Here is an 11,520-nt window from a genome sequence, read left to right as displayed (position 1 = left end):
ATCCGACGAAGATGCCGCGACGAAAAAGTATGTTGACGTCGTTGACGGTAAATTATCCACGTTGCGGGCCGAGTATGACGTTCACTTAAACGCGTTTGCAAATCTCCGTAGAAACTTTAGAAAAATTAATGAAACCGCGGAGGAATTCTTTGGTACTCCGCACACCGTTGACATAAAACTTGCTGCTATCAAAACTAACATCAAAACAATCAAACAAACACAGCAAGATGTCGTAAGTGGAATTCCTGAGATCGTTAACAAAACCAATTTGATTAAAATACCACCTGGAGTTACTCCCGGGCATATTACCAACATAGCATACACAGTATCACATGGTCTAAACAAAATAATACTATCAAATATACCGCAACAGTCACTGGAGTGTATAGACTGTGTTCAGTGCTGCAAAATTTGAGATATTTACAACGTATCCCTGGCGACATTCCACCGACAAGTTTTCCGGGCTTGTGACTATCATATTAAATAGCGGGACCGAAGAAACATTTATACTGGAAGCAGCTAACAAGAAATTAACCGCAACATCTTACTGGTGGTGTTTGGAATTTGTAGCTGAAACACCTCAATTAGTTACTGCGTAAAATAATAAATGGCGTTGACAGCATCAACGACAACATTAAATGCGCAACAATATAGATACGATCAAGTGCGCGAATGGCAGTCAGAGTTAAAAATACCATCAACGAGTATACGCTGAAAGTAAAAAAAATACAAGCGGCGTGTAATTGTGTTAGATGCGTTAGTGTACTCGGTATCCGCGTTAGTTGCATCCACCAGAGTAGTATTATCAGCGCTAACGCCAGTAACAACTGCAATCGCAGTAACAACTGCAATCGCAGTAACAATATGCGTTTCATCATCAGCGGCAATTGCAGGTTTTTTTAATATAATCGCGAAAAAAATATCTTCATGCACGAGCACAAAATTGCACGATTATATCATACAACTAAACACAGCAACAATCGCATATTCAAAATTATCGTCGCTGATATCATCAAGTATCAACGACAAAACAATATCAGATTCCGAACCCTCCATTTGAAAACAACAAAGATAAATAATGACGGAATTACTTCATCGAGCTCTGCTCGACATAGTCGAAAATACAAACCCGAAGAAAACTTCGATGATAACAGTAAGCTCGACTAAACCAGAATTTAGTATTAATTTTCCAACTGCAATTCACGCAAACGAGATCGCGTTAGCACAATTACGAGTATATCACAGTTGGTCCAATATCAGATCAAAATCATTTGGTGGATTACCAGCGAATAATTCGTTTGTGTTTGCAAATAAAAATAAACAAGATGGCACTCCCGACTGGAACGTCATTGGGATACCAACTGGGTCTTATTATATTGATGAAATCAATGAGGAATTACAACGTCGAATAAAAATTATCACAGGAAAAGAATCCAAGATAACAATAACTGCTCATGAACCAACGCTGTCTTCTACCATCGAGATAAACTCTCCAGACTATGCCGTGGATATATATCAATCTTCGGTCAGAACAGTGTTAGGATGGCCTCAAATTCCACCCGAAGCACCACCGATACCACCTGAACCGAAAAAGTCCGATTATATCACAGCCAAACAATCATACCATGAAGTTGAACCACGTTACAAAGAAGGTATGGATTACATGAAAAGATCAAAATTGGGTGATATATTTATATTTTACGGAAAAGATAATATGATATGGAATTTTACTTCTGAAAAAGATCCCACAGGAGGATCAGCAAGTATTTCGGTTGTTTTAGCTCAAAATGATAATTTTTTAAAAGTCTTTTATCAAGAACACAAAACACAACTGCAACAACTACGGGATCGCTTCCAAGAACATCTTTTTGATATAACAAGTTCACGCAGCGAAATCATTAAACACATAGAAGTATTAAATCAGATTGTATCCGACGTAGAACATAATCACCGGCGATTACTTTGGGCAATAATTAATGACAAAAGTGGCAATAAACAACGATTTTTGGAAGCATACTCGCTGACAGAATCTACATTGCCAGATTTTAAACTCCCCGGGTATAACGCAATCGAACTTAAAAAATCCGTCAATGATGTCATCGATGAGTTCTTTTCTGATATACTCGCACAGTACAAAAAAACACTACCACCGGCAACTATTCTCCGGCACAACAATGACCTAACAGGCCAAGGCCGACATGTATCCCCGGAAATCGTAAATATAACCGGGTGGTCGCGGTCAATCTCGTGTGTGATGTAATCGATGGCAGCTACAGCACAGACACGACAGTATCGAATCAAGCCTAGCAAGGATTTGTTCTTTATTCATTCATGCCAAAAGAACCACCTGGATATCTGATTGTGCAAGAGCCGATCAATCCGGTTTATCTGCGGTGACATAATCCGCTGTTATCAAGAATAAATTTCAAACTGACAGACCATTCAGGTCACTTGCTGGATTTACGAGGTGAAACGTTAAGTATAAATCTGTTAGTAAAGTCTTAAGACTTTCATCCTAAGGATTTCTCGATTCGGAAAGGTAATTAAATAGTCAAAATCATGCGAAAGTAAAAAGCCAAAAATCTGCAAGAAATTTATTTTTTACTGACAGACCCTGATTTCTAATTAATCAAGCGAGTAATTATATAATGTACCAGCACGTGAAGGTTTTCATACACGACAAGCAAGTACTTGAAAACTACATCAAAAAAATATTTACACAGTTTCTAGTCGGCCCAGTTGATCTGGTTATTGATGTGTACGGTAACGAAGATTTTTTATTGACACAATCGCAGTTGGATAAACTACAGCAAGAACGTATTTGTATGGTCACGTGTGATAAAGATCAGGTTCTAAATTACGCGCATTCCTGCATGAAATCTGATAGGCTTAAGGAAATATTATCTGTATCAGATTGATACAAGTAAAAAAAAATATTATCTATATCAGATTGATGCAGGTAAAAAATATTTTTTGTTTACTTTCGATTTCATTTCCACGTACTTGACTTCCATTTCCCAATCACCTAACTTTCGATCGTTTCACAATCTGACATAAAAATTTTTAGTTGCCTTACGCGAGTACTAATTATTCTTTTTGATTCGTATTCCTGAGACAATGCTGATCTAATTTCGATCTTGACAGACTAACCCCTGACTCGCGGAGACGAGCCCTGACTGATCTGATTGATATTATCAGGGATGCCAAAAAAGAATTTCGTGATGATGGGGCATCTCAAGTGTGGTCTACATTCAAAATTGTACGCGTTGACAGAGTCAAGGACGATGTCAACGTCGACGAAGTTATTGGTGCCACAATGAGCGATGCACGAGCGAAAACGATCATCGATTACCTTGATATTCATCAAAGTGATCAGAAATATCATTTCAGAATAAAGTTTATTGTGCAAGCAGATTCCGATACGTGGATTATCCGTGACAAACGTGACCCTGTCCTTGCTAATGAAAAAACCGAATGTTGACTGGGACTGACAGACCATATTACGCTCGATCGTATCCTGGAATTTATGGAATTTATCAGCTAAATGATAGACCCAACATTAATGATCTTGCCCCGATGAGATTTTCATCCTTGACTTTGTCAAGGTTGAATTGTGTAGCCGAGCGAATAATGGAACATTTTAAAAATGCGGTTTAACTGATTTGCGACGTGAAAAAATAGCGAAATGGGCTGAATCGGTCAAGGATTCAGGAGCGTCAATAAACGATGTCACTAAGTTATCAAGTAAATTAAAATTTCCGATGGTAGTAAAAACATTAACCGGAGAGGTCTTATATGAATCAGCGAATAAGGGAAATGGAACACCAATTGAAATTATTGATCATAACGCTCACGCTTGGACCAACGCAGTAACAATATTTCCACGAAATCGTGTTGTGAGATATTACTCGTCGGGTGGAATGTTCGATGCTATCAGCCGGATAAGCAAAAACGACCCCGTGTCGGTGTGGTTGTTTAAAAGTTCCGAAGATTGCGAGTATGATCAGTTTGTAAGACCCAACGGCGATTTATATCGTAAAGAATCTCTCCACGAAGAAATGAGAAAACTCGCACAGAGATACACAGAAAATACTGAGCAGTTATTAACTACTTGTTTTACAGTTCCGTCAGTTGCTGCCCACGCCGCGAGAGAGAGAAATTCATGGAGACCAACACGCGCTGAGTTCCTTGAAGATGTCCAGGATAGTTGTATCGAGTACGGACATGGCGGTTTGTGGAACACCGAGTATAACCACAAGGATATCATTTCTGTGGACATGGTTGCATGTTATCCGGGAAGTTTTCTCGGGATGGGCGAGTGTGCTGGATATTTTAAAAGATTTGGTCATCGTTGTCATGAGATGGCAAGGGTATCAATTAATGGTCCATTACCCGATTTTGATCTGACAGGATTTGCTCGTGTAGTGTCGTTTGAATTCGCTGAAAATCTTCATCCTTGCTGTTATGTTTGGTTTGGCAGACACTTCTCGGAGAAACGTTGGACGCCAATAGTGTTATTACGATATATGCTTGACAGTAAAATATTGATATCGTTGGTTGTCAGTGAAGCAATTATATCATATCGGCCGCAGACTTCGGTTTGGTTACCAACACCGGAGCGTATCAGTCTCGATGAAGTCATTGAAGAATATGCGCGAGAATGTCCAAACGTTTCTGCTGATGTCATTGTTAATGATGCTCCTAATATTCTTAAGATTAAACTCAACAACAGTGAAAAAACAGCAAAAGATCTTGGTAGAAGAATAATCGGTAAATTTACTCAAGGTGGTGCATTATGATCATAAACGGCATCACTCACGATTGATTGTGGATGATGTTGAATTAGATTTTATAATGATGCCGCTGCGAGAAATATATTTTGTAATCGGGAAGACGCTTACTTGTCTGACGGAACACGGTTGGGCACAATTGTTAGTTACATTAATGGAGAATCACCTCAGTACACACATCTAAGATCTTCGATGCTGGCTTATGTTTGTATAAATTTGCTATCGGTGATAAACAGATTTCCTGACACTGCAGTTAGAGTTGCTACGGATTCATTTTATATCGATAAAAGATATTCAGAATTACTAGCTCGTTTCACAAGCAATGATGAATCATGGGGTTCGTGGAGAATAAAAAAGGAAATGTTACATTGTTATTGTGAATCCGCTGATGTTGCGATTAAAGATAGTTATTGCAAATCAGAATTATTAGAATTGTCGTTGGCGCCATCTGTGTATGATCCAGTGTCCAGACACAAAACCGTTTATTTGAACGGGCCGGGAGGTTCTGGTAAGACGACTCGAGCGATTGAATTATTTCTGAATTCAGATATGATCATGTTAACACAAACACACAGACTTGCCAGGGAGATGAAACAACGAGGAGTCAATTCTTGTACTTATCACAGCTTTTTCAAATACAGCGGTGGTGTGTGGACTCCAGATCGAATGGGAGAGAAATATATTCCAAAAATTATTATTTGGGATGAAGTGTGCACAGTGCCGTTAGAAACATTAAAACATTTCTTGATTGGCTATTAACAAAAAATACTGCAGTAGTTATGTGCGGCGATCACGGTCAGCCACCTCCGTTTGTTGGACCATCTCCACACGATTGGTTGAAGAATTTTGTTGATTATTACGAAGTAGTGACTGATGATCACAGATCTCTTGATGCAGAATTAAAGGAATTTAAAACGTTAATCAGACTACAACCGAATAAAATTAAATGTGAAATTATGCGTAAAATAATTTCAGAAACTTCAGTGAACGACTTTTGGAAAACGTGGAAACCAAACGATTTGATAGTGGCAAGTAGAAAGATAGTCAGGGACACACTTCAACAGCAGTTATTTCAATTACACAAGAAAAATTTCCAACACTGCCAGTGCCATTGTGTTATAGACCAGCTGATTCGCGGTTACAGAATATTGACGTTGATATACCAGGACAGTCAATGAGGAAGCAGAATCCCGTATTAGATGATATTCTTGCGGTTGATGTCAATGTTGTTGAAGATGCACTGCGCGCTGGTAAATCCCCGTGGACGCTAGGATACGCAATGACGATACATTCATCACAAGGAATGACTATCTCTGATACAGTTGTTTGGATCGTTGATGATCGAGTAGTCAAACTTAGTTTATTTGGTTGTGTCCAGAGCCAGAAGAATATCTCAACTACGGAGAATTGTCATGGGCTCGTCAGAAACCATTAATGATGATATTGACAACGATATAATAAGAAAATTATTAACTTGTTACAGAGTGACAAAAAAAATAATCGAGAATTTGACCTTGATGTTGAATTTATCATGACACTGAAGCAACAGCAGAATAATCACTGTGAGAGCTGTAATTGTATAATGTTGTGGCAGTATTCGAGTAATAATCCAATACAATTCACCGTAGATAGAAAAGATAATAGTCGCGGTCATACACAAGAAAATGTGATGCTGACCTGTCTTGAATGTAATCGACGTCGGGGTGCTGGCACCCTTGGTGCTAGTTAAGTGATCTGGGCGGTGATTGTGTGTCCTCGGGAATTACTTGTAATTGTTCACGTGTGAATCCACGTTGAGGAGCAGTTGAATCCAGCCTGTAGATTGCTGGTGTACCAGTAGATCTAGTTATGTTAGATATCTTGTGTGTCGTGATGTTCCAGGTAGGATCAGTCGCTCTTTTTTTACCATCTTCGAGTTCACCTGCTTCATATAAATATCTCACGGTGACATTGCCCAGTAATGGCTGTGCTGAAAAATCACGTCGCTGTGGTATATGTTTTTTGGTAATTGCGTTAATAGGTTTCATGTTGGTTGTTCGAGTAATTTCATTATTTAATGCAGCTATCACACCTGGTAATCTTGCAACCCATTCGCGTGATCTCTTGTCCTGAATGAATTCCTTCGCGTATTGATATCCAAATAACCGCTCAGCAAGTGTTCGATTAAATCACTCAACAATTGCCTGATCACGGTGAATTTCAGTATGTCCTCGTCTGATGTTGACATTATGTTGCTTCATCAGCGATGATACTGCACCCTGAAATTCTTTGCCAGGATCAACTTGTAACAGCTGTGGCCATTGTACAGGACCTCGTTGATAAATTTGTTCAAAAGCAGAAGCAACCTCAGATGCTGTTTTAGTCGTTAACGGTTCTGCATCTTTGTATCTACTTGCAACATCAACTACAGTTAGCGCTTATTTGTATGTAATTTGACGTCTTTGGATTTTAACGGTATCATGTGGTAAAAATAATATATCAGCTTGATGAACTTCATTAGGAACACTAGCACTGAAATGTGCAAAGTGAATTTGTTTAGGCGGTGGTTGGTAAATTTACCATATTGCCTGTTTGGATAACCACATTTTGGCAGTAACGCGCGTAACTTTTGCTGCTTCAGCGAGTTTACTAATCGCTGCGCTACCCCTCCAGTATCCTCTTGGGGAATAATAAATCGACTCCATTATAATTAATTACCAGCACCTAGCGCTAATTTACCTTTCATTGCGGATTTTATTAACCAACTAGCTAACCTCTCCTTGAAAGATTTATCAGTGATGGAATTTAACGCGTGAATTAATTTCACATCTGCGAGATGCCTATCTTGTAGATTTTTACTTTTATAAGTTACATCATGAACATGACACGCCTTATCAATATCGTTTATCGGATACTCACCTGGTTTTGGTTGATCTTGGTCATCAAGTCCGATATCAAGTCGGGTTCCAGGACGACAGTAATTATATCCTGGAAGATGTTTTTCTCCTGGGTATTTAGCCCACAGAGTTCCAGGTAGTTTTGTTAAGTTTGCTGCGATGTCACCTCCGTGCTGCTTTTTTTTACTCGACGCTGGTTTTGACTTTGGCTTTGGTTTTTCACCTGACTGCACTGACTTGTCAGTGGAGATAAATTTAAATTTCTTTGTACCGCATCGTTCACACTTGCCCGTAAGCGCTGATCTGTTATTTTTTGTTGTAATAGTTGTTAGATCACCTGTTGGGGTACGCGTCCTGCATTTCGCACAATATAAATCCATATTATTTTATACTATATCTAATGGAAATCAATGACTTTTCTGCTACAAGGAAACAAGAACCAGTTAAGCATCACGCAGCGCTACCAAATTCTGTTCGTATGATTATAATTGGACCATCTGGGAGTGGTAAGACGCAGTTGTTACTTAATTTAATAATGAAGTGGATGAAGTGGGACAATATGTATTTGCGTAGCACCTTCAGTTGATGATCAACGATGCTATGAAATGTTAAAAGATTTTAATGAAAGCGCAAACTTTTTAAATGAAAACGGTGATGATGTTGTTGAATTTATAACTGACATTGATGAAGCACCAAGTATTGATGATATTGATGGATTTATTAATAATTTAGTTGTTTACGATGATGTGATGCTGGACAAACAGTCCAATCCTGCTAGGATATTTTCCAGGGGCAGACACAAAAACACTGATGTGATTTATGTAACACAAAGATACACTCAAATACCAAAAGTGATCAGAGATAATTGTAATATTCTTGCTGTGTTTAACGGAGTTGATACTCACACGTTATAAAATATTCGTCAGACTTGGTGCAGCGGTGATATGGATATAATTAAGTTTAGAAATTTATTTAGTCGTACACAATTAACTCCACACGGATTTATAACAATAAATTTACATGATCCTCGAACACGATATCGAGTAGGTCTTAATACGATTTTTGGATAATAGCAGCAGAGGGGGCGACGATCTCAACTTGACACCGACACGATCGCGCATTTTCCTTCGGGGTATCGCAAAGAAAAGAAAACATATCGGCGATAACAGGTAAGCCAATTTTTCATCGACGGAGTTGTCTTACGCTGGATGTCGCATTTTTTTTAAACGATTTTTGTGATCTCGCAGGAAGGCTTATTTTGGCGAAATACAGGTGAACCAATTAGAGCTTGTTCTGCTGCTGTCTGTATTGACGTGCGACTTCTAAATAGATTTGATGAAAAAATAATTCAACATTTCACCTCTATGAGTGAGTTTGAGTCTCAGGCTCGACTAATGTGGCAAGTGAAAAGGCTTGGAAGTAGCTTCCCGTGGGTCGGTATTTCTTACCTGGGTCTTTCCAGGTTCTTCGTCCATCAAATATATTGGCCGCCATATATAGAAAGAGACCAGGGTGTTCCGAATGGCTTACGTTGCTGTTAATGATAATGTGTCATGTGGTAATGCATGTGAAGTTATTATGATGTTATTACAACCATAGGCTTGAGGGCAGATTAAAACGACCATTGTTTATAGCCGATGATTCTTCCAGCATGAGATGGAAGAAGCCAAAGACGTTCTTATTGGTAAATGATTTTTTTAAAATACAAAATATGATATATATATGCATGTATATATATTAACGTAAATAAGTAGTGATGTGCTAAAACTTTGTATTTTTCTAAACGAGAATATCAAATAAAAATACAGAATTGTGATTTAAAAAAAACACAAATGCCGAAAATTCTGTGCATCTAGTTTCGCATTTAATTTATACTTCTTCGCTTATAGAAGACCCAAGAATTTGCAGGATTTTTTAATTAGAACTAAACAGACAGAAAATAAAAAAGACACTTTTCGTCATCTAAATATAACAGACACCGGTCCTCTCAATGTGCAAACAAAAGAAAAAGTACTTCTTTCAGTAGTGCTAAAACAAAACAAAAAAATATTTTCTCTACGTGATAACACTAACTGCATATCAACTGATGTGATTTATTTAATACCCTGTAAAAATGTAGCATGCAATATATTGGACAAACACTTCAACACGTTTCTAAGAGAATGAATAATCATCGCTTTCATATAAAAAAATTATAGAGATCCTCAGTTTTCCTCTAATATTTCAACACACTTTAACACGAATAATCACTCTCTACTAGATTTTTCTTTCATGCCAATATATATTGTGCATGGTGACATGAATAGACTCATAAAAGAAACTTATTGGATTCATAAGTTATATACTTTGTATCCTAATGGACTTAATGCCAATGCACTATATAAAATTGTATAATTTAAATTGATATATTGTATATCCTTTATAACAATATGGTTATATGTATGACTGTTTGTCTCTATTTTATTATATTATTTTTCGATAAAACACACGACATCTTTGGTGCATTTTTCTGGTCGACTTTCCATTCGTCTCTAGACGTTTTTGAATGTATGTGCACGATGAACTTTATCCGGTATTAACGCATTTAACATTTCTTAATATTATTTATTATATACCAGAATATATTATTTATTATATACCAGACTATATTATTTATTATATACCAGACGTGCTTATGGATCAAAGCTCTGAAGATCTCATTTACTCTTCAGCACAAAACCCCTTTTTCCTAAGTTGATCTCAATTTTAATTGTATTTATTCCCCCTGTTGTTTTTTTAGATAGAGAGAACGGTCAATTTGGATGGACATAATAATTGTAAAAAAAAAAATAATATTTGACATTTTTTTAAACTATGTGACATCCAAAGTACGCCCAGTTGAAAGATGCAATACAACCGGTTTCTCAAATAGAACATGTGTATTTTCCGTCAATTGGAGAAAGAAACCTAGGACGTAATTCTTCGCCGTTGAGGACTATATTCGGAACTACTTTTCTTGTGGCGTCAGTCGAAGCAACCTTGGCATTTTCGATCAAGTCGAGAAAAAAAACCATCAGATATAATTCGTTGCCATTGAAAACTATATTCTCAGCTACTTTTGTTCACACGAAACCATATGGCAGAGGAAAGAGACTAAATCAAAATTGGAAAATGGTTGGCCTCTGCTGTCGTAATATATGTGATGCACACTCTCATAGGCGAATCTAACACATTATATATATATATATATATATATATATATATATATATATATATATATATATATATATATATATATATATATATATATATATATATATATATATATATATATTCCTACAACTACTTCTGGAGTTATTGCACCAACTTGACGGAAATGTCGGAGCGATGTTCCGATCCAAAATTGGCGGAAAAATGAGACATAGTCACAATCGGAGCGTTGTCGGACTTTTTCTGTCGCATCATACGTGATGCACTCCAGCGGAGGCGAATGACCAAACCCATCAAGCCGCCAATATGCAATCCTACGACCACTGCTAATGTCATCTTTCCGACCTGAAGTTTAACATTGCTGTCAAGGTTATTAAAGACACATAATTTCCTCAGACGCAAACAGTGGCGAGTCAGATATCTTCGGCAAAAATAATTTCTATGCAAGGTCATGCGGTTTGTATTTATTGCTCAACCTCGCAAATTGCTCGCTTTATGTTGCTGCGAGTATACTTTCTAGTGGTATATCCAAACGAGCGTCGCATGATACCGTGAGAAATTTGGATTTTCACATGTGAAGATATAGGAATGAAGAGTTCGGCCAAATAGTTAGTCAAATATGTTCTATATTTTACACTCAAGTACATACCATATATAGATTACGG

This window comes from Sinohyriopsis cumingii, chromosome 8 (genome assembly GCF_028554795.1).
Source record: "Sinohyriopsis cumingii isolate HCF-2022 chromosome 8, ASM2855479v2, whole genome shotgun sequence".
Classification (NCBI taxonomy): Eukaryota; Metazoa; Mollusca; class Bivalvia; order Unionida; family Unionidae; genus Sinohyriopsis; species Sinohyriopsis cumingii.
The sequence above is the reverse complement of the archived record's forward strand: the minus strand, read 5'-3'. Positions refer to the sequence as shown.